Raw genomic sequence first — 22,730 nt, forward strand, 5'->3', positions numbered from 1 at the left:
GATGGACACTCCCTCGTCAGACACGGGCGGCACGGCCAGGCTGACGGGGGCCATGGCGGGGACGAGGACGGTGCCTGAGTGTGAGGAGTGAGGCGCTGTGATGGCCATGTGAGCGGCGGCTGTGTGTGTGTGTGTGTCAGTGGGCGGCGGGTGACAGCAGCAGTGGCGGCGGCAGTGCCAGCGGTGGCGGCGGCGGCTACAACAGAAGCAGCAGCAGCAGCAGCCGGGGCGGGAGGTGGCGGCTGTTCGGGTCTGGGCAAACTTACTGTTAACTAAAGCGAGTGTCGGTCTGATGCAGGGCTCGGCCAGACGCCAGACGCTGCTGACGGCGAAATATCAGGGCGTTTAGGGTTTCCTGGTGCGTCTGGCGGCGGCGGCGATGGGCGACAAGATATGGAGCGGTGATTTGGGGCCGCTGTCACCCGCCGCCTCAATGACCTGCAGCAAATGACGTGAATCAAAGTAAATGACTCCACCAAATGCTGCGCCGTCCATCACGTGACGCTAAAAACCCGCGGCGAATGGCTTGCCCGTAACTCAATCTATACTTTAAGCCGTTACAAAAATATCAATTTCCTCCAATGTTCACTTGCATATTCGATTGACACTTGTTGTGATATTGGAGGCGTGAACGGCCCCCCAGGTGAGGCGTGACGGACAGGTGAGCCTCGACCCCCTCCCCCGGCGCTACATTCGGTCTCATTAAAGTCACGTGAATGTTCCTGTGCGGCAGAAGTGGGATGATTGGCCGGGGCGTGCGAGGCAAACTGGGCCGCGAGGAGCAAGACGCCGAAGTTCTCGTAGGTGAGTGTGAGTTGCGGGTCCTTCCTCCCCGCACGAACTTATATTAGCCTCATCAGCTCCAGTAATTAGCATGCATGTAGCCTTCATTCCTCATACAGGTGTTTTCTTTCCCCGGGTTACAAGACAAACGTATGCAAACTAATCAGACTTGTGTGTTAGTGTAACTCTTTTTCTCTCCTTTTCTTAATCTTCATTCCTCATGCAAGCGATTTTTCTCAGGTTACAAACTAAGCTTCAACAAACTAATCAGACTTGTGAGTTAGTGTGTCTCTTTTTCTCTCCTTTTCTTAATCTTCATTCCTCATGCAAGCGATTCTTCTCTGCTTACAAACTCAATTTCAGCAAACTAATCAGACTTGTGTGTTAGTGTGTCTCTTTTTCTCTCCTTTTCTTAATCTTCATTCATCATGCAAGCGATTTTTCTCTGCTTACAAACTCAATTTCAGCAAGCTAATCAGACTTGTGAGTTAGTGAGACTCTTTTTCTCTCCTTTTCTTAATCTTCATTCCTCATGCAAGCGATTTTTCTCTGGTTACAAACTCTCAACGAACTAATCAGGTTTGTTTGTTAGCGGGTCTCCTTTCCTTTCCTTTTCTTTTGGTGAATCTAATCAGAAACTTGCATAAACTTTATCAAACTTAATTAAGGTAAGGTCAGGTGTTTTTCTTCGCCCTCTAAAAATCTTTACTAATCAAATAAGAGACATAGCGACTCGTATATTCCCATTCTATTTTCCCTTCTCTCATCCACCTCCTCGTTAATCCACCATCCACCATTAGTTTTCAAAAGCATATCCATTCAAAACTTACAGATGAAATAAGAACAGTGATAATTCGTATATTTCCCTCTTTCCTTCCCTTTTTCTTCTCCTCCACATCCTCGTTAATCCACCATCCACCATTAGGTCTCAAAAGCATATTCATTTAAAAACTTATACAGATGAAATAAGACTAATGACAACTCGTATATTTCCCTCCTTCCTTCCCTTCTTCCCCTCATCCACATCCTCGTTAATCCACCAGCCTCCATCAGTTCTCACAAGCATATCCCATTAAAATCTATCCCTTCAAATGCTGACTCCACTAATACATTCGGGGTTAGGCCAGAAGGAAAAGCCAGGACTATGCACTCATCCACTCATCCTTCTTAAGACAATTACGAAATATTGGTGACCTTTAAATTTCCGCTTGAGATCTCGGGTTGTATCATCATCAGCGTGGCCTTTGAGTTTCTTGAGTTTGATGTGAGTTCGAGGTTTCTTCTTGCACTTCGATGTGGTCTGATGTTTGTATTCTAGATCTCGTGGTGGTTTTGTTTCCTTTCTAAGACTTTGATGAGGGTTTATTTTCATCTCTGAGTCTGCTGTCATGAGTTGATTCCTTACACTTCAATATTACTTTACTTTCAACTCAGATTTTCTTTTTAGACATCGATGAGAGTATATTTTCATCTAAGGGATCTGCTGTAGCGAGTTTTATTCCTTTCATTTCATTATTACTGTATTTTCAACTCGGATTTTGTTTTGATTTGTGAGTTTTCTTTCTCAGACTTCGATGTTGCTGGAATTCTAATCAACTCGGATTCTATTTTGATTTGTGAGTTTTCTTTCTTTAGACTTCGATGTTGCTGGAATTCTAATCTACTAGGATTTTATTTTGATTTGTGAGTTTTCTTCCTTTAGACTTCGATGTTGCTGGAATTCTAATCTACTAGGACTTTATTTTGATTTGTGAGTTTTCTTCCTTTAGACTTCGATGTTGCTGGAATTCTAATCTTGGAAATCGTTGCGCCTTTGACATCCTTATTTTTTCAACTCATCTTACTCATTAGTGCCTCTCGGATATCCTCATCGTAGCCTGCGAGTTCCATTTCCAAGTCTCCAACGCTGAACATCTTCCTCCGGACCCGACGTGACCCATTTCCGTGAACTTGAGTGTGTCTTGGGGAGTCTCTTCTAACAAGTTCGATGTGAGTTCGGCCACGGTACGGAACGCGGCGTGATTTAGTGGGTCGGCGCGGCGGCCAAGGGATGGTCTTTGGCAGCGGGCCCCTCACACTTCATCAGTGATTACGAGAAACCAGGAGTCCCAACCACCCCTGTCTGTGTGTGTGTGTGTGTGTGTGTGTGTGTGTGTGTGTGTGTGTGTGTGTGTGTGTGTGTGTGTGTGTGTGTGTGTGTGTGTGTGTGTGTGTGTGTGTGTGTGTGTGTGTGTGTGTGTCCCAGCTGACTAATTAAGCATATCTGTCTATCTGTCCGTCTGTCTCTGTCTGTCTGTTCTCTCTCTCTCTCTCTCTCTCTCTCTCCACATCGAAACACAATCACCCAGAAAACAAACACACACACACACACACACACACACACAAGCACTTAACCCAATAACATCCTCTGATTCGGAAACGTTCGCAGTCACCTAAACTTCCTTCCTCACGAAACGTTTTTTTATCATATGTTTATCTCGCCCTCTCGCCCTTTCAGCTTCCCTTCATCCCCCTGACAAACGTTTGAAGGTGATGGGGCGTCATGAGGGTGAAGGGAAGGGGGATCTTTCGACTCTCTGGTGATGGGGTGTTGAGAGGTCCTGAAGGGAACGTGAGGATGGGAAGGGAAAGGAGAATGGGAAGGAAGATGATGGGAATGGTCTGTGTCTGTGTGTGTGTGTGTGTGTGTGTGTGTGTGTGTGTGTGTGTGAGTGTGTGTGTGAGTGTGTGTGTATGTGTGTGTGTGTGCGTGCGTGCTGATGGAGGTTATATTGCGTGGTGTTGCGTGAATGGTGTTGCAAATACGGCGTCTAGCCAAAGAGGAGGAAGAGAAGAAGGAGGAGGAGAAGGAGGAGGAGGAGGAAGAGCAGCTGAAAGAAAGGTAAGAAAAGAAAATTGAAAAGAGGAACAAAAGGGAAGAAAAATAAGAAAAGGAGGAAGAGGAGGAAGATATGGAGAACAAGGAAGAGGAAAAAAAAAGCCGTAAAGAGAATGAGGAAGTAGAGAAAAAATAACAAGAAAAAAGGAACACAAGAAAATATATGAAGGTAAAATAAAAAGAAGAGAATGATAAAAAAGAAAAGGTCAAAAAAACAGAAAAAGAGCGAGGAAAATAAAAAAACGGCAACAAGAAATAAAATAAAAAAGGAAAATGAGAAAACAGAAAGAAGGCAGAGGAGCTAGGAGGAGGAAGAGTTGGAGGAGGAGGAGGAGGAGGAAGAGGATATTGAATGGAGGTAAATATGACTATAAGCACGTGAGGTGGAGGGAGAGGGAACAAGTTTTTGCAGACGGCTCTCGGGGGCGTGGGAGAGACTGTTGCAGTGGTGGGGTCGTGGGGTGCCTTCCGCTGGTGTCTGGCCTGTGTCAATGGGTCTGGAGGGGAGAACTAGGCCGTAGGTACAGACATTAAGCTCGGATATGTATTTGAAGGACTCTAAGCGATAGCATGTGGTTCTGGAGGTTCTGAAGGGGTTTAGCTATGAATTTGAAGCTTAAAACAGTACTTAAAGAACTTTGAACGACAGCATGTGGTCTGAAGGCGAGTACTGCGGCTTACCTATGAACTTGAAGCGTTAAAAGTACTTGAGGGACTTTAAACGAGAACAGGTGCTTCTGGAGGAAAGTACTGCAGCTTATCTATTTACTTGGAGCTTGAAAAAGTACTTGAAAGGCTTAGAACGGTAAACTGTGGTCTTAAAATTTAGGAAACGTGAGTCTTGAGGCGAGAACTGGTTTGGCTATGAACTTGAATCTTGGAAAAGAGTGCTTGAAGGGCTTATAACCGTTGCCTGTGGTCTTGGAAATTAGGATCAGTGGGTCTCAAAAGAAGTATTGGGCCATGGGTAAAGAATTTAGACTTTAAAAAAACTTGAAGGAAGTGTAAGAACGACAAATAAGTTAATCTTTAAAGCGGTACTGGGGTTTAGGTGAAGACTTAGGGCTTAACACTCAATTTGAAGGACTTAAAATGGTGATTCCCAATCTTAAAATGATGAATCAAGGGCTTGGAACCTTTAATATTGCCTTGAAGCGACAAATGGGCTATGGAGCTTTGGTTGAGGACATGAGAATTTAAACCGTACAGTAAGGGTGGTTTGTGGTTTTAGAATATAGAACTCGGAGTCTTCAAAAGCGACATGAAGCGAGAAATTGGCTTCAAATCAAAAATTGGTCCCGAATTATACCTGAAGGGTGTGAATTCGTGGCTTGTGGTCCTGGAATGAGTTATCAAGTTCTCAGAATCTTCGAAATTGGCTTCTTTTTACCCAATTGTTGTTAGTCCCTCCGCTGTGATTGGCATGGATTTGGCTTTCACGGGTAGCCCGGTAACAAATAGTCCCAGGTCCTTCTATGCCTCTGTGGTGAATAGTGGAGTGTTTCCCATGTGGTATTGGTGTGCTGGATATCCCCACCCAGAGTGCAGGACTTTACATTTTCCTTCATTTAACTGTAGCAGCCACTTTTTGTTCCATTCCTGAAGCTTGGTGATGTCTTCTGGTAGGAAATCCGCAGTCAAGGGGTTAAAATCTTCGAAATTGGCTTCTTTTAACCCGGCTGTCGTTAAAGGTGTGCTGTCTTTTCGTCCTTGAGTCTTGGCGTCCCGAAGTAGCGGCAGATTTGTGGTTGGCGTTCTCATGTTTCCTAATTTTAAAAGTTTCGCAAGCTCGCAACCCAGCCCCGAAGTCTTGCATATTCCGGGGTTATGTCCTTCGAATATCTGCGTCTTGGTCTGCCTTATCGAGACGGGAGGACGGAGGAATTAGGTTATGCAGATGTCCCGAAGAGTTTTTAACGTTGCTGCGGTGGCCGTGGATGCGACTCGGCGGAGAAGTGAAGAAGAGGAAGGTTGAGGTGTTGCAGGGTTTGTCTTATCGCCCTTTTCTTTACCGTTGCGAAGTCTTGAGCGTGTAAGTGAACATTCTCTGAGGTTAAAGATAGGAAGAAGAAAAGGAAAAAAGACATTGGGAAGGAAAACAGAGGAAGAAGACAAGAGGAAGAAGGAAAAAGGGAAAGACATAGGGAAGGAAGAAGAGGAAAAAGACATAGGAAAGAAGGAAGAAGAGGAAAAAGACATGAGGAAGGAAGGAAGAAGAGGAAAAAAGAGATGGGGAAGTAAGAAAGAAGAAAAAAAAGACATGATAAGGAAAAAGAGCAAAAAGAGAAGAGAAAAGAGACATGGAAGAGGAAGGAAGAAGAAAAGGTAAAAAGACATTGGGGAAGGAAGAAAAAGAAGAAGACAAGGGAAAGAAGGAAAAGGGAAACGACATAGCTAAGAAAAAAGAGGAAAAAGAGATGAGGAAGGAAGGAGGAAAAAGAAAAAAAACATGAGAAGAAAGAAGACCAAAAAGAAAATAGGAAAAAACACGGAAAAGGAAGAAGAAAAAACATAGCTAAGAAAGAAGAGGAAAAATACGGAAGAGAAAAGCAGAGGAAAACAACAAAGGGGAAAAAAGAAGAAGGAAAAACACATAGCAAAAGGAATTTAAGAAGAGGAAAAACACATAGATACTCCTGTCTTTCAAATATCCAAGTCTGTATATTTCCATCGGGGAGTCATCGAGTGGTATAAAAGGGCGTTCCAGGAAAAGGAGAAACAGCGGAACGTGACATGGAGGAACCTTCCGTGTATTGCAGTCCTCGGATTACCATTTCATCGTTCTGGTGCGCGTTTCTAGGTAAGACAGGAGAGGAGAGAAGAAGGGTGATGTCTTGCAGTGTTCTATATATTGCAGTCTTCATGGATTCGTTTGGCAGCTCTAGTGTGTGTGAGGGTCTGTTTCTGAAGGCGTAGTAGTAGTAGTAGTAGTAGTAGTAGTAGTAGTAGAAGTAGGAGGAGGAGGGAGGGAAATGAGAGATGAAGGAGGAGAGGAAAGGAGAAAGGAGAGAAGAACCAATAAAAAGGAGGGGAGAGGAAAACGAGTGAGAGAGGAAAGAGGAAAATAAGGGAAGAAAAAGAGGAAAGAGGAAAAAAAAGCAAACGAATAAAATGAAGAAAGGAGAGAGAGAGAGAGAGAGAGAGAGAGAGAGAGAGAGAGAGAGAGAGAGAGAGAGAGAGAGAGAGAGAGAGAGAGAGAGAGAGAGAGAGAGAGAGAGAGAGAGAGAGAGAGAGAGAGAGAGAGAGAGAGAGAGAGAGAGAGAGAGAGAGAGAGAGAGAGAGAGAGAGAGAGAGAGAGAGAGAGAGAGAGAGAGAGAGAGAGAGAGAGAGAGAGAGAGAGAGAGAGAGAGAGAGAGAGAGAGAGAGAGAGAAGGAGTTGGAGGAGGATAATTTGAGCATCTTGCAGTCTTCCATAAACCTCATCCTTCACGTTATTCTTCATAGTCAGAGTGGGATTTCTATTTATACAAGATGGAGAAGTCTTGTAAATAGCTTTCTCGCACCCGTTAGGCAGTCTTGAGGGGAGGCTGAGTGGCTCTGTTTGTGAAGGAGGCGGAAGAGAAGGCAACCAACTCAACATCAGGCGCTCCTACAGTCTCGCTTATTGTATCCTTCACGTTACTCTTCATGGTCCTGGCGGCGATGTCTCTAGTAAGGGCAGAAGAGGAGGGTGACGTCCGCAGCCTCCACGCACCCGCTCTTCAGTCTTGGTGAGTGGGTGGGTCTGCAGCTAAGGTGGCGAGGAGAGGAGGCGGCTTGAGGTCTTGTGGTATTTCATGCAGTACAATTTCCACATCCTTGCTTCGTAGTTCAGGAGGCCGTGTCTGTTTCTAAGGAGGAAGGAAGGAAGTAGGGAAGGATGTAAGGAAGGAAGGTAAGAAGGAAGGACGGAAGACAGGAAGGAAGGAAGGAAGGATGGAAGGAAGGAAGGAAGGAAGAAAGGATACAAGGAAGGAATGTAAGAAGTAAGCACGGAAGAAAGGAAGAAAGGAAGGAAGGAAGGAAGAAAGGAAGTAGCGAAGGATGTAAGGAAGGAAGGTAAGAAGGAAGGATGGAAGAAAGGAAGGAAGGAAGGAAGGAAGGAAGTAGGGAAGGATCTAAGGAAGGAAGGTAAGAAGGACGGAAGAAAGGAAGGAAGGAAGGAAGGAAGGAAGTAGGGAAGTAGGGAAGTATGTAAGGAAGTAAGGTAAGAAGGAAGGATGAAAGAAAGGAAGAATGTAAGGAAGTAAGGTAAGAAGGAAGGATGGAAGAAAGGAAGGAAGGAAAGAAGAGGAGGAAACGAAAAAGAGGAGGAAGCCTGACGTTTTACTGTCTTCGGTGCAGCATACAATCTTCATGCACCGTCTCGCAGCATTAGTATAGGCGTGACAGTATATTTGTAAGGGTAGAAGGACAGGAGGAAATGCGGAAGACAGGGGAGCTTGACAGTCGTGGTGGATGTGACAGTATGCAAGGATAGAAGAAGAGGAGGCAATGAGGAAGAGAAGACAACTAGCAAGGGCAGAAAGGGAAGAGGAAATGAGGAAGAGAGAAGCTTGACAGTCGTGGTAAGCGTGGCTATTTGTAAAGATAAAAGGAGAGGAAGAGATGAACAAGAGAGGGCAGCTTGATATCTTGCAGTGTTAGTGGGTGTAGCATTTTGTAAGGAGAGAAAGAGAGGAGTTGCGGAAGAGAGGGTAGCTTGACAGTCTTGGTAAGGGTGACTCTAGCATTTTGTAAGGAGAGAAAGAGAGAAGGAGTTACGGAAAAGAGGGCAGTTTGACAGTCTTGGTAAGGGTGACTCTAGCATTTTGTAAGGAGAGAAAGAGAGAAGGAACTGCGGAAGAAAGGGCAGCTTGACAGTCTCAGTAAGCGTGACTATTTCTAAAGCTAAGACGAGAGGAAGAAATCAACAAGAGAGGGCAGCCTGACGTCTTGCAGCCTCCACGCGCCGCAGTCCTCACGCCTCCGTTTCGCAGTGGAGGCGGCGGCGGGCGGTGGACGCTTCCGCACTGCTATCTGTGTGTGTTAGTGGCCTCGGGCGCTTCCATCTTGCTGAGTTGCTGGGTCGGGGCTGCGCGGGAGGCCTGTTGGAATTTATGTCATCTGTGCCCGGCGGATGAGGGCAGGATCCTCCGGCGAGGCGGCGGCAGGAACTGTGTGGCGCAAAGGACAACTGGCTCACACCGGCTCAGCGTGACGGAGCGGGGGGCGGAAGGGGGCGAAGGGGGGGCGGAGGGGGCGGGGCGGCCAAGCAGAAGGAAGGAGCGAGGAGACGAGGAAAGGAGGCGGGTCAGACAGGCACTGGGATGCAGACGTAGGAAGGAGTGGGCGAGGAGCGGAAGGGAGGAGGAGGAGAAGGAGAGAGTTGAAGGAGAGAGAAGTGGGAGAGGAAGGAGAAGGGAGAAGTGGAAGGAGGGGAAGCTGGCGAAGAGAAGAGGAGTGAGGGAGGAGGGATGAAGGAGGAAAGGGAGAGAAATGAGAGGAGAGGAGGCGAAGGAATGGAGGGAGGAAACCAATACAAGGAAGGGAAAGGGAGGAAAATAAGGGAAAAGAAAGAGGAAAGAGGACAAAGCAGATGAAGGAAAGGGAATAGGAAAGGAAAAGAAGGAAGAAGAAGAGAGGAAAGAGTAGAAGGAAAGAAGGAAAGGCAGAGGAGATGAAGATAGTGAAGAGGGATAGAGAGAAAAGATGAAAGAAAGACAGGAACAGGGAGAGGAGAGAAGAATGCAAGTCAAACAGGCAGGCGGATACAGACGCAAAAAGAAAGGGGAGAGGAAGAGAGACAGGCGATGACAGGGAAAGACAGGAGGAAGGGGAAGAGAGAGAAGGGGAGGAGGCAGAGAGGGAAACGAAAAGATGTGAACCGGAAGAGGAAGAAAAGGTGAAATAGAAAGGAAAAGGAGATAGAAAGAAAAGGAAATAGAAAAGAAAGAAAAGGAAGAAAAGGTGAAATAGAAAGGAAAAGGAGATAGAAAGAAAAGGAAATAGAAAGGAAAGAAAATGGAAGAAAAGGTGAAATAGAAATGAAAAAGTGAAATAGAAAGGAAAGGAAAGAGAAAGAAAAGGAAGAAAAGGTGAAATAGAAAGGAAAAGTAGATAGAAAGGAAAGGAAATAGAAAGAAAGGAAGAGGAAGAAAAGGTGAACGGTGAAACAGGAAATAGAGAGAAGAGATAAAGAGAAGTAGACGAGGAACAGAAATTCGACATCTCAAAAAAGAGGAAAAGAAGGGAACAAGAAGAGAAAGAAGATGGAAATGGAAGGAATAGGAAAACAATAGATCAGAAAAGGGAAAAAGGAGGATGAAAAAATAAAGGAAAAGAAAAGTGGAATTAAACAGGACTGAATATAGAATGAAGGACAACAATAAAAGAAAGATAAGGAAAAGAAAAAGAAAAGGACGGAAAGGGAAAGAAAAGAGAGGCAGTTTAAAGGGAGAGGAAGAAAGGAAAATGCAAAACTCAACTGGAGAAATAGCAAAATGAAAGCCAATAGGAAAATAGCAAAAGGAGGAGGAAGAGGAGGACGGATGATGGATGGGAGAAAGGCAAATAAGAAAAAAAAAAACTCAGCAAAGAATAACCGGAGAAACAGAATGGAAGGGAGAACAGAGGAAGGAATAAGACCGAGAGAAAGACACACAAGGATAAAGAGGAGGAGGAAATAAAGATGATAAACAAAAAAAAGAGAAAATCGTCGGAAATAAATCAAATCCCACTTAAAAAAATATGAATGATGATAATGATAATATTGATTTTACTACTACTACTACTACTACTACTACTACTACTACTACCAAAACTAAGAGAGAGAGAGAGAGAGAGAGAGAGAGAGAGAGAGAGAGAGAGAGAGAGAGAGAGAGAGAGAGAGAGAGAGAGAGAGAGAGAGAGAGAGAGAGAGAGAGAGAGAAGAGGTAACCCGTCTCCCATCCCAAACTCATTAACGTCTGGTGATAATTAGAATCTTCCCATTACAAGATGTCGCCCGTGTCCTCGTCCTCATTCCTGCTCGCCGCCTCCTCCATCACGTCCCTGGTTCCCGGCGCCTGAGGAGAGCGTGTGTGTGTGTCTCAGGAATGCGCAGGACACTCACGGAAACACGCGGTCCAATCTCTCGCCCAAGGATTAATTTGTGGAATGCGGACAGGTGACGAAGGTGATAGGGATGCAGGTGGTGGAGGTGATGGCCTGGTGTGAACTTACGTGTTAAAGTGGAAAGGTTGCCTCTGTATTGGACTTTACTAATAGCGTGGATATGTGTCTTTATTTTGGGGATGACAGAGGTGAAAGAGTTGGAGGTGGTGGTGGTGGTGGTTTAGTGTTGATCTTACGGGTGAAAACAGACGAAGGAAAGGAAGGGAAAGGAGAGGAGAGACGGAACATCAAAAGGACAGGAAAGGGAAAGGAGTGAGAGATAGAAGAAGTAAGAGGCAAGAGGAAAGAGGAAAAGCAGACGAATAAAAGAAAGAAGGGAAAGAGAAGAAGGCTTAATTGATGACGTGTGAAAGCAGACAAGAGGAAAAAAACAGAAAGAGGAGGAAAATAAGAGAGGGAAAGAAGGAATAGAGAAAATAGAAGAGGGAAAAAAAGGAAAAGAGGAAATAAGGAAAAAGGAAAGAAGGAAGAGGGGAAATAAAAGAGAGAAGGAAAGAGGGAAGAGGAGAAATAAGAGAGAAGGAAAAAAGGAAGAGAGGAAATAAGGGATAAGGAAAGAAGGAAGAGAGGGAAATTAGAAAAGGAAAGAACGAACAGAGGAAATAAAAGAAAGAAGGAAAGAGGGAAGAGGGGAAATAAGAGAGGGAAAGAGGAGAGAGAGGAAATTAGAGAGAGGGAGAGGGAAAGAGGGAAGAGGGGAAATAAGAGAGAGGGAGAAGGAAGAGAGGAGATAAAAGAGATAAGGAAAAAAGGAAGAGGAGAAATAAAAGAGAAGGAAAAAAGGAAGGAAATAAGAGAGAGTGAGAGAGAAAGAAGGAAGTGGAGGAAATAAGAAATACCTATACCTATCTCAAAGTCTTCATTATCATTTATTACAAACTTACGAAAGGCGAGCGACTTAAAACTGAACTATTACACTGAATCATCGACAACCATATTTTCTTCACAATTAATTTCCAAAAGCGAACCATCTTGAATCCACACTTCTTGTCCATTCCTATCTCTTCCTCGTCCTCATTCTTAACTAACTCCACTAACTTATCTTGAATCTATTACTACATATCCCATAACCCCGACAACAGTTACCTTTTATCTCCACATCAATTCACGGTAACCTCACTAACCAAGCCCATCTCGAATCCACTCTTAGTCCATTCCTCTCCTCGTCCTCCTTCTCATCCTTGAATCCACTCCTACGTCTCCCCATCTATATCCACCTCGAATACATTACAACTTCCAACTCAAACCCATCACCTCGTTTTCAGTCCTCAACCACGCAACCCACCTATTCACCCATCAAACTCATCACACCACTCCTCACCCCCTCTCTACAACCACTTACCCACCACAATCCACCCACTTCCCATTTCAAACCCACTATCACAACCCCACTCATAACCTCTCCACTCCATAACCCCATCCACAACCTTGCTAACTCATTCTAAACCCAAACAACCTCATTATAACCTACCACTGCCCACAAGCTATACTCTGTCCAAACTTCCTTGACATATAACTCTTTTCCACTTCCTTAATGAGTGTATATAATCAGATAATCTACAAGGAAGCCACGCCCCCTTCTCCAACTTCGGCTGCGTGTGATTGGTGGGTAACGGGAAAGGTTGGATCCTATTGGTGGTTGCTGGGCTGAAGTGGGCGGGGCTAAATCGCCAAGTTAATGTGAACGGTATATGGCAGGAGTCCAGCGCTTATTTTGCTGAACGTTACCTCACCGCACTCCTCTCCTGCCCTTTCCACCTCAAAACCCCTTCAAAGGAGCATTCAAACCCCTTTTTCCAGTGCCCTTTCTTTAACCCCCAAGTCACAGTAACCTTACCATACTCCTCTCCTGCCCTTTCCACCCAAAAACACTTCAAAGGAGCATTCGAACCTGTTTTTTTCAGTGTCTTTTCTCTAACCCCCGTCACAATGGTTTCCAGATTCTCCTTTTTGCTTCTCTCTCTCTAATTCCTCTTATCTTTTGTTATGTCTGTTTGTTCTTTTATTCTTTGTGTTTGTCTATTTTTAGTTTCATCTCTGCTTTTATTTCTTCCTTTTGGTTGTGGTTATTTTTTTGTTTTCTTGATATTTGAGTTTTCTTCAAGAGTTTCCGTTTCTTTTCTTTTTTGTTTATTTTTACTCTTTCCAATCCTCCTCCTCCTCCTCCTCCTCTCATTTCGTGTAAGTTTATAATTCCTCTCCTCCTTCTCCTCCTTCTCTTCTTCCTTCTCCTCCTCTCATTTATTGTATCCTTATAATTCCTCTCCTCTCCTCCTCCCCCTCCTTCTTCTCTTCTATTTTTATCTTTTCTTGTTCCTCCTTCTTTCCCTTCTAATACCTTTTATGCTTTAACTCTATTTCACTTTTTTTTTATTTTCTATTTTATTATTGCAACGTTTATTTGTCTAACTTATTTTTTAGTCTTATTTTTTTTCAACGTATCTAATCATCTTTCCTTTTTTTCCCTTCCTTCTCTTCTTTGTATTCTGTTTTCTCTTTTTTTTTGTTTTATTAGTATTTTCTTACCTTCTAGTTCTCTTGTGCATTCGAGTATTCATTTCTGTATGTTTCAAATCCACTTTTTCATCTATGTTATTTTTTTTTCCTCTATTTCTTCCTACTCTTCCTCCTGCGGTATATGTCCTTCCTTCCTTCTTTTCCTTTCCTTTCTTCCTACTCTTCTTCCTCCGATATATCTCCATTCTTCCTTCTCTTCTTTAATTTTTTCCTACTCTTCTTTCATCGATACATCTCCTTTCTTCCTTCTTTTCCTTTCCTTTCCTTCCTACTCTTTCTCCTTCGATACATCTCCTTTCTTCCTTCTTTTCCTTTCCTTTCCTTCCTACTCTTCCTCCTTCGATACATCTCCTTTCTTCCTTCTCTTTCTTTCTTTTCTTCCTACTTTCATTCCTTCGATACATCTCCTTCCTTCCTTCTTTTCCTTTCCTTTCCTTCCTACTCTTGTCCCATCGATATATATCCCTTTCCCATCCCTAAAAGCTATATCCCAAGTCTTCCATCTTTCCTCTTGACAGCCAGCCCTCTACATACATATAATCATCACCACCATCACCACCATCATCACCACCACGACGCCTTCCACAAGTATGATTATTTTCCGCGGTTGTTTTTTTGTGGTTTTCTTTTTTCCGTCTTCTCTCTCTCCCTCTCTCAGCGTTTAGATCTTTCCCTTTGCCAGCCGCCTCAGACACACTCACGCCCGCTGACTCAGACTTAACCCTCTCCTTCCTTCCTTTCTTCTTTTCGTTCCTTCTTCTGTCATGTCTTATCGCTCGCCTCTCTTCTTTTCATCGTTTTCTGACTTATTTCTTTTCTTTTCCCTCTTTTTCATTGCTTCACTTTTTTATTTTTTCATGCACTTCATATTTCTGTTCTTCGTAATTCTTTTCCTGCTTTATTTTCCTTCCCTTTTCCTCTTTTTCTTACTGTTTCACTTTAATTTACTTTTTTCTTATATCTAATTTTCCTCTTCTTCATGTTTCCACTCTTCCTAATTTTCTATCAACTCTTTCTTCTTACTTTCATTCTCTTATTTCTTTTATTTTTCTTCACTGCTTTCGCCTCTATATACTTTTCCATACAGTTCGGTTTCATGTTCTTAATCCTAACTGTCTTTATAATTTACTTGCAACTTTTTTTTCTTCTTTTCTTAATCTTTTTCTACTTTTCCTCACGGCTTTCACTACTTTAATCTATATCTAATTTCCGCACACGTTCTTTTCTTGTTCTTCACGTTCCGGCTTTCTGATTTTCTTGCGCTCTTTTCATCTTTTCTTTTCCCTCGTCCTTTCCCCTTTTATGCTTGTTCTTCTTTCTCTCTTTTCCCGTTTTCCTTCAAATTCCACGTCGTCGTCTTCCTGTAATTCTGGTCACGGTTCTGGTTCCCTCTGTTGTGTTAGTCTGACCCTCCCCACGCCTGTCCTTGCCCTCACTTTTCGCCTCTTCCCCTGCCTTAACCCTTGTCTTCACCTCCTGTCTTCTACTTGCCTTTCCTTCACTGTCTTCTTTCACGCTTGTCTCTTTTCTCAATCCCTGTGTTTAGGTTTCCCGCCGCCAAATAGTTCTTCCTTTTTTCTTCTTTTTTGTATTTGTCTTTGTCTTCAGCTCCTGTCTTCTACTTACCTTCGTCCATACCAAGAGCCTTTCCTTCCTTGTCTTCTTTCGCGCTTGTCTCTTTTCTCAATCCCTGTGTTTAGGTTTCCCGCCTCCAAATAGTTCTTCCTTTTTTCTTCTTTTTTGTATTTGTCTTTGTCTTCAGCTCCTGTCTTCTACTTGCTATCTTCCATACCAGAGCCTTTCCTTCTTTGTCTTCTTTCACGCTTGTCTCCTTTCTCAATCCCTGTGTTTAGGTTTCCCGCCTCCAAATAGTTCTTCCTTTTTTTTCTTTTTTGTATTTGTCTTTGTCTTCAGCTCCTGTCTTCTACTTGCTATCTTCCATACCAAGAGCCTTTCCTTCCTTGTCTTCTTTCGCGCTTGTCTCTTTTCTCAATCCCTGTGTTTAGGTTTCCCGCCTCCAAATGGTTCTTCCTTTTTTCTTCTTTTTGTCTTTGTCCTCATTCTTGATCTTTGTTTTCTCTTTCACCAACAGTCTTCTTTGTTTTGTTTTCTTCTTTCACTCTAGTCTTTGTTCTCCGTTTCTTGTCTTCGGTTTAACTTTACCAAACAAAATTTTTTCTTCTTCCTTTCTTTCTTTCTTTACTCGTGTTTGTATCATCAATGTCTGCTTACTTTATCGACAATCCTTTTTTTTCCTTTTCCTTCCTTCACCATTGTTTCGTAACCCAGTCCCTGCCATTAGCTCTCCTCTCCTTTACCGTTACTCATCATTCATTTCCTTTATTCTTTATCTTTCTTTCCTCGCTCATGTCTGCATTCTCATATTTTTGTCCATTTCCTTTTCTTTTCCTTCCTCTCCATTATTTCCTTATCCAATCTCTCCCTCTAGCTTTCCTCTCCCTGCTTTTAGTCATTATTCATCCCCCTGCCTTCAGCCCTTCTCCCTGCCCCGCCTAAGCCCTGTCTAAGCCATTCTCCCTGCCGGTCCGTAAGCCTCTACCCTCATCACCATCGGCCCGAAGTCTGAAGCAGCCCACGTCTCAGCCTCTCACTCCAATCCCGGCTTAATGTTCCAATAGATTCCGTGCTGCAGCGGTTTTCAGCCAGGCGCCACCCTTTCCGACTTCTCTTTCTCTCTCTTCCTCTCGCGCTGCCTCTCACGTATCTGTTTGTCTGTCTTGCATTCATTCGTCACGTCTGTATTTACTTCTTTTCCTTCTCCTTCTTTCCCTTCTGTTTCCACGGCCTTCTTCTTCAACCTTTCCCCTCCTTCTTCCCTTTCTTCAACGTCTCTCTCTTCTTCGCATATGTTTGTCTCGTTTTTATTCATTTGTCACGCCTGTATTCTCTTCTTTCCCTTCTCCTTCCCCTCTTTTTCCCTTCCTCTTCCACCTTTTCCTCCCTTCTTCCCTTTCTCCAACGTCTCCATCTTCCACATATCTTTTTGTCTCTCATTTATCCACTCCTTGCTTCGTTCTTCACGCCTCTTGCATCCACTCTGTCCCTCCTTCCTCTCTTTCTCCACAGTCTCCCTCTTCCACCTCCACCGTTCTTCCGCTTTTTCCCTATTCTTCTTCTTCCGCGCAGTTGTTTGTCTCATTTTTCATTCATCAAGTCGCATTTTCACGCATTTTGCATTCACTCCTTTCCCTGCTTCCTCTCTTTCTCCACAGTCTCCCTCTTCCACCTCCACCGTTCTTCCACTTTTTCCTATTCTTCTTCTTCCATGCATTTGTTTGTCTTTCTTTCTTCATTCATCAAGTCGCATTTTCACGCCTTTTGCATCCACTCCTTCCCCTCCTTCCACTCCTTCTCCACAGTCTCCCCTTCCACATCTCGGTTTGTTTTCCACTCCTCCATTCCTCACGTCACTGTTAATGCCTCCTGCCTCTTCCACCTCCTCCTCCACTTTCCATCCCTCCACCAAGAACATCTACATCCAGTCCTCCACTTTCCTCCCCTTCCCTTGACTCTAATTCATTGCGGGCAACAGTTTCCGTCAACACCGTCCGTTCCAAAACTCTTCTTTCATTTATTTCTTTGACCTATTTTCTGTTATTCATTGCCTTTACAAATCCTATCTTGAATCCCGTCATTTGTTCCCTTTTTCTACCCTCAAATTATTTCTTGCATGCTAAAGTTTTTATCTCGTTGACATATATTCCAAAATTCCTCGTTCATCTCCTTGTCTGTCACTCTTTCACTCTCTCTCCGTGACATAGAGGCTTGCTATTTGACCTCTCCTATCTCCTATCTATCTGTCCTCCATTATTTTCTATCTCTCACATTTGCAGGTCATCTCTCTCTCTCTCTTCCACCTTCCTTTCCTCTCTCCCTTCAAGACAAAAATGGTTTATCTTCATCCCCGTGACAACAAGGCTTTCTATTTGACCATTCTTTGCCTCTCCTATCTCCTTCCTTCTCTCTGTCCTTATCATTTTCTATCTCTCACAGTTGCAGATCATCTCCCTCACTCTCTCTTCCACCTTCCTTTCCTCTCCCCCTTCAAGATAAAAATGGTTTCTCTTCATCTCCGTGACATCAAGGCTTTCTATTTGACCATTCTTTGCCTCTCCTATCTCCTTCCTTCTCTCTGTCCTTATCATTTTCTATCTCTCACAGTTGCAGGTCATCTCTCTCTCTCTCTCTCTCTCTCTTCCACCTTTCTTTCCTCTCTCCCTTCAAGACAAAAATGGTTTCTCTTCATCCCCGCGACATAATGACTTTCTATTTGACCTCCATTTATTGCCTCTCCTATCTGTCTGTCCTCCAATATTTTCTATCTCACAGTTACAGTTTATCTCCCTCTCTCTCTTTTTTACCTTCCTCTCCTCTCCCCCTTCAAGACAAAAATGGTTTTCCTTCATCATCTCTTCGTTGTTACTATCTCTCCTTAAATCAATCTATCCTCAATATATATTTTTTTTTCTCTCTCTCTCACATTTGCGGCTTTTCATTTCTCTGTCTGCCTTCCACCTTTCCTTCTCCCTTCCTTTCCTGCTCAATTCCTTCGTGACAAAAACAGTTTCTCTTAATCCTCCATCCTTTATCTCTCTCCTCTCCTATCTATCTTTCCTCCATAATTTTCTTTCACATAGTTGCAGTTCTTCTCCCTCTCTCTCCCTTCCACTTTCTTCCTCCACCCTCTCCTCCACCCCCTCCTCCTCCACCCCATCATGACCTGCATCCATCTGTCTCCTCCCTTAGATGTCTCCTCATTCGAATGGTATCTAAGAGTCTTCTCATGTTTCTCTCTCTCTCTCTCTCTCTCGTCCTCCTTCCTTGTTTTACTCCTCCTTACATAACTCCTCCCCCTTTGAGAGAGAGAGAGAGAGAGAGAGAGAGAGAGAGAGAGAGAGAGAGAGACAAAGAGGAGTATATCAAAGACGTCAACCTTTAGTAAGTTCGCAATAATAATAATAATAATAATAATAATAATAATAATAATAATAATAATAATAATAATAATAGCTACACACGATACAGACAAGTGGAATCATTGGCAAACGTTTCTTCTGCACCCAAAACGTTTCCGGCTCTAAGGACACACTCCCCCTGACCTACACTAAGCCTCTCCGCCAAGTCCCTCCAGTTCGTACCCTCCACAGCAGCGCCATCTGTATCGGGTTTTCCTAACACACTCACACGCTCCGGAGTTTACTGCAAGAACCGACGCCTCGACATGCACACTAGGGAATATTGTTTTACGCAGTGCAAGAGATTTTGAATTTTGGGGATTAGAGTTTTTAGATTATTGTTAATGGGAGAAATTATTACTCAAGCTTTTTTGTTTTGAAGTGAATGAGAAATGAATTTGTGAGTATTATAATAACGACAGGAAATTCAATAACTACTACTATTACTACTACTACTACTACTACTACTATTACTACTACTACATTAATATTAGAGAAAAAATGTATTAAAAAAACAGTAACAGTAATGGTGATAATAATAATAATAATAATAATAATAATAATAATAATAATAATAATAATAATAATAATAATAATAATAATAATAATAATAATAATAATGCAAATTCCAGTGAGACGAATTCCTGGTACTTGACGCTTAAAGAAAGTCTATTAAAAGAATTCTCTCTCTCTCTCTCTCTCTCTCTCTCTCTCTCTCTTTTCTCTGCACTGTAAATGAAAAGAAAATTATATGCAAACGAGGAAGATTTGTGTGCGTGTGTGTGTGTGTGCGTGTGTGTGTGTGTGTGTGTGTGTGTGTGTGTGTGTGTGTGTGTGTGTGTGTGTGTGTGTGTGTGTGTGCGTTTGTGTGTGCGTGTGCTTCAAAAAGATAGAAAAAAAAGTCAGTTGAAAAGGAAACTGAAAAAAAAATAGAAGAAAAAAACACAGAACCTGAAAAACAATAAAAGAAAAAAACTTGAAAGAAAAAAAATGAGGAAAAAATGGAAATCGCTCTACAAATTTTTGCCTAAAGCGTCTGATGTTGGAGAAGAGGGGAGAGGGAGGGGGAGAAGAAGGGGGAGAGATGGAGAGGGAAGGGAAGGAGAGGGAAAGGGCGAGGGAAGGGGAGAGAGAGGGAGAGAGCGCAGTGAAAGGGTGGAAGAGAAAGGGGAAGAGGGAGAAAGATAATGGAAGAGTAGGAGGAGGAAAGTGGAAAGGGAGGGAGGAGGAAAATGAGACAGGAGGAAGAGGAAGGGGAGAAGTTTGGTGGGGAGATGGGAAGGATAGAGAAGGGTAGGGAAGGAGGGACTAGAAGAAGGAAGGAATGATAGAGATGGAGGAGGAAGGTGATGGGATGGGTGAAGAAAGGATAAGAAATGAGGGTAAGGAAGGGAATGAAAAAAGAGAATGCGGAAATGAGGAAGAAGAAAGGAGGTGAAGGAGGAGGGTGATAAAGAGGTGATAGGGGAAGAGAATGAGAAGGAGGTGACGGAAAGGAAGAGAGGAATAGATGAAGGAAAAGACGAGAGAAGAGGAGAAGGGACAGGAAGAGGGAAAGTGACTGAGGGAGAGAGAGATAGAGATGAAGAAGAGAAAGGTGAGGGAAAAGTGATGGAGAAGTGAGGCAGGAGGTAAGGAAGAGAGGAGAGGAAAAGAGAGGAGAGAAGAGGAGAGAAGAGAGCGTAATAGGGAAAGTGATTGCGAGGGAGAGAGTCAGAGATGAAGAAGAGAAAGATGAGGAGAATGAGGGAGAGGTGAGGGAGGAGGAGGTAAGGAGTAGAGGGGAGGGAAGGGAGAGAGGAGAGGAGAAGAGAGAGGAATAGGGAAATGACTGAGGGAAAGAGAGTTAGAGATGAAGAAGAGAAAGGGGAGAGGAGAAAAAGGGAGGATGTAAGGAGCAGAGGAGAGGAAAGAAGAGGAGAAGGGAGAGAAATAGAGAAAGTAATTGAGAGTGAGTTAGAGATGTAGAAGAGAAAGGAGAGAGGAGAACAACGGAGGAGGTAAGGAACAGAGGAGGGGAAAAGGGGGGGCGGGGGGGTAGGGGGGCGGCTAATGGAGGGAAGACAGAGGAGGGCGAGTGGGGGAATAAAGTCTGGAAAAATAGTTGAGAGAAAGTTTGAGGGGAAAAAATTAGGCAAGAAGAAAATAAATGGGGCTTTAGGGAAACAAATGAGGGCGGGAAGGGAAAGAAATGAAGATGGAGCGGGGGAAATAGGGCGTGACGGGGGGGAGGGGGGGAGGAGGACAAAAAAAGACTGAAGAGGAAACGGAGCGAATCAACGAGAAAAAGAATGACAAAAAGTATCAGAAAACGAAAACGGAAAAGACAGGAAGAGTAAGTTAGCTAAAGAAGATGATCAATGAGAGAGAACCAGGAAGCGACACAGAAAGAATGTAAAAAAGAAACAGAAAAGAAAAGAAAAATAGACAAGGAGAATAAGTTAGCTAAAGAAGATGATCAATGAGAGAGAAACAGGAAGCGACATAGAACTAGTAAACTAAAAGAAGGAATATAAAAAGAAATAGAAAAGAAGAAAATATAGGCGAGTAGGAAAAGTTAGTTAAAGAAGATGATCAATGAGAGAACCAGAAAACGACACAGAACTAGTAAACTAAAAGAAGGAATATGAAAAGAAATAAAAAAGAAGAATACAGTGAAGTAGGAAAAGTTAGCTAAAGAAGTTGATCAATGAGAGAGATCCAGGAAATGACATAGAACTAGTAAACTAAAAGAAAGAAATATAAAAAAGAAACAAAAAAGAGGAAAAAATAGGCAAGTTGAATAAGTTAGCTTTAGAAGTTGATTGAAAAGAAGAAAACGATGGAGGAAGAGAGAAAGAAGACGAAGAAAAATAAAGAAAAAAGAGAAAGGAAATGAAGAAGAAAAAGTTGATTAATGAGAAGCAAGAGGGAGAAAAAGGAAGGAGAAATACAGAGAAATAATTCAAGAGAAAAAATATAAAAAGAACCAAGACGGAGCAAAATGAGGCAGAAACACAGAAAGAACGTAGAGGAATAAACAAAAAAAGATAAACAAAAACAGGAGGATAAAAAAACTGAATCTAAAACAGGAAACGACATAGAAATAATTAATCAAGAGAAAAAATATAAAAAGAAGCAAGACGGAGCAAAATGAGGCAGAAATACAGAAAGAACGTAGAGGAATAAACAAAAAAAGATATGTTGGAAAGTTTAGTCAGCGCAACATCTGTGGTCATATGCCGGAGAGACAGAAGGGGAAGGAATTATAGGAGAAGGGAACAGACCCCAGGAGACGGGAAAAAAAGATAAACAAAAATAGAAGGATAAAAAACTGAATCTAAAACAGGAAATGACATAAAACTAATTACTCAAGAGAAAAAAATATGAAAAGAAGCAGAAAATAGTGAAAATATACACACATGACAAGTATACTCAGTGAATATTACATTAGAAGGATAGTAAAAGGGAAGAAACTGAAATATAGCTATACATGTGAAGAACATACTCGTATATAACGTGTTCCTTGCAAAAACAAATAGCATAACATTAATAGCAAGTAGCAAAAGAGAGATATCTATATTTACGCCTCCTCCTATTCCTCCTCCTCCTCCTCCTCCTTCTCTTTCTTCTTCTCCTTCTCCTCCTCCTTTTCCTCCTCCTTCTATTTCTTCTTCTTCTCCTTCTCCTCCTCCTCCTCCTCCTTCTCTACGTCCTTCTTCCCCAATAGGCCTAATGATTCAGTAGGCCTCCTTGTCACACGAAGTTTCAGGTCCATCACGTCTTTAGATAAAAATGTCAATATGGAAGATAAACAAGATGACAGAACCATTGAAAGAAAAAAATAAATTATATCTATATTGACACAAATAATAGATCGATACAGAAATAAATGGTATCCTCATTCACACACACACACACACACACACACACACACACACACACACACACACACTTCATCATCATAATCTCGCTATTCAGAACAAAATATATGACCTACATTTTAACGGTACTAATTATAATGTTGATGGTGACGATGACAATGAAGATGATGATGATGATGATGATGATGATGATGATGATGATGATGATGATGATTACTAAATGAAGCGGAACGAAGAGATACGAACAATTACCTTCATTTATCGTCCCTCATCTTCATCATCATCTCCTCCTCCTCCTCCTCCTCCTCCTCCTCCTCCTCCTCCCGCGCGTGTGTCCTTCGAGGGGAATCAATAAGTATGGGAGATTCTTAACCTTCGTGAGTGATGGCCGAGTCTCCCTCCCACCGGCCATGAGAGGGGGTGAGGACGGGAAAGGGGGGGAAAGGGAGGGGAGGAGAAAAAAGGGCGTGAAGGAGGGTGAGGGAGGGGGTGAGAGAAGAAGGAAGTTTGAGCCTACGACCTACGACCCAGAAAGCACCGTATTGCCGCCAGAAACCGCGCAAATAGTCTTGGGTATCA

At 42.9% G+C, this 22,730-nt stretch overlaps 1 long non-coding RNA gene across 1 annotated transcript in view; it reads left to right on the forward strand.

The window, feature by feature from the left end:
* LOC126994923 (uncharacterized) overlaps nucleotides 1–22,730 on the forward strand; it is a 146,049-nt gene that overhangs the window by 222 nt on the left and 123,097 nt on the right. The gene's annotated exons all lie outside the window — the stretch shown is intronic.

The sequence above is a fragment of the Eriocheir sinensis genome, chromosome 7, assembly GCF_024679095.1.
Source record: "Eriocheir sinensis breed Jianghai 21 chromosome 7, ASM2467909v1, whole genome shotgun sequence".
Classification (NCBI taxonomy): Eukaryota; Metazoa; Arthropoda; class Malacostraca; order Decapoda; family Varunidae; genus Eriocheir; species Eriocheir sinensis.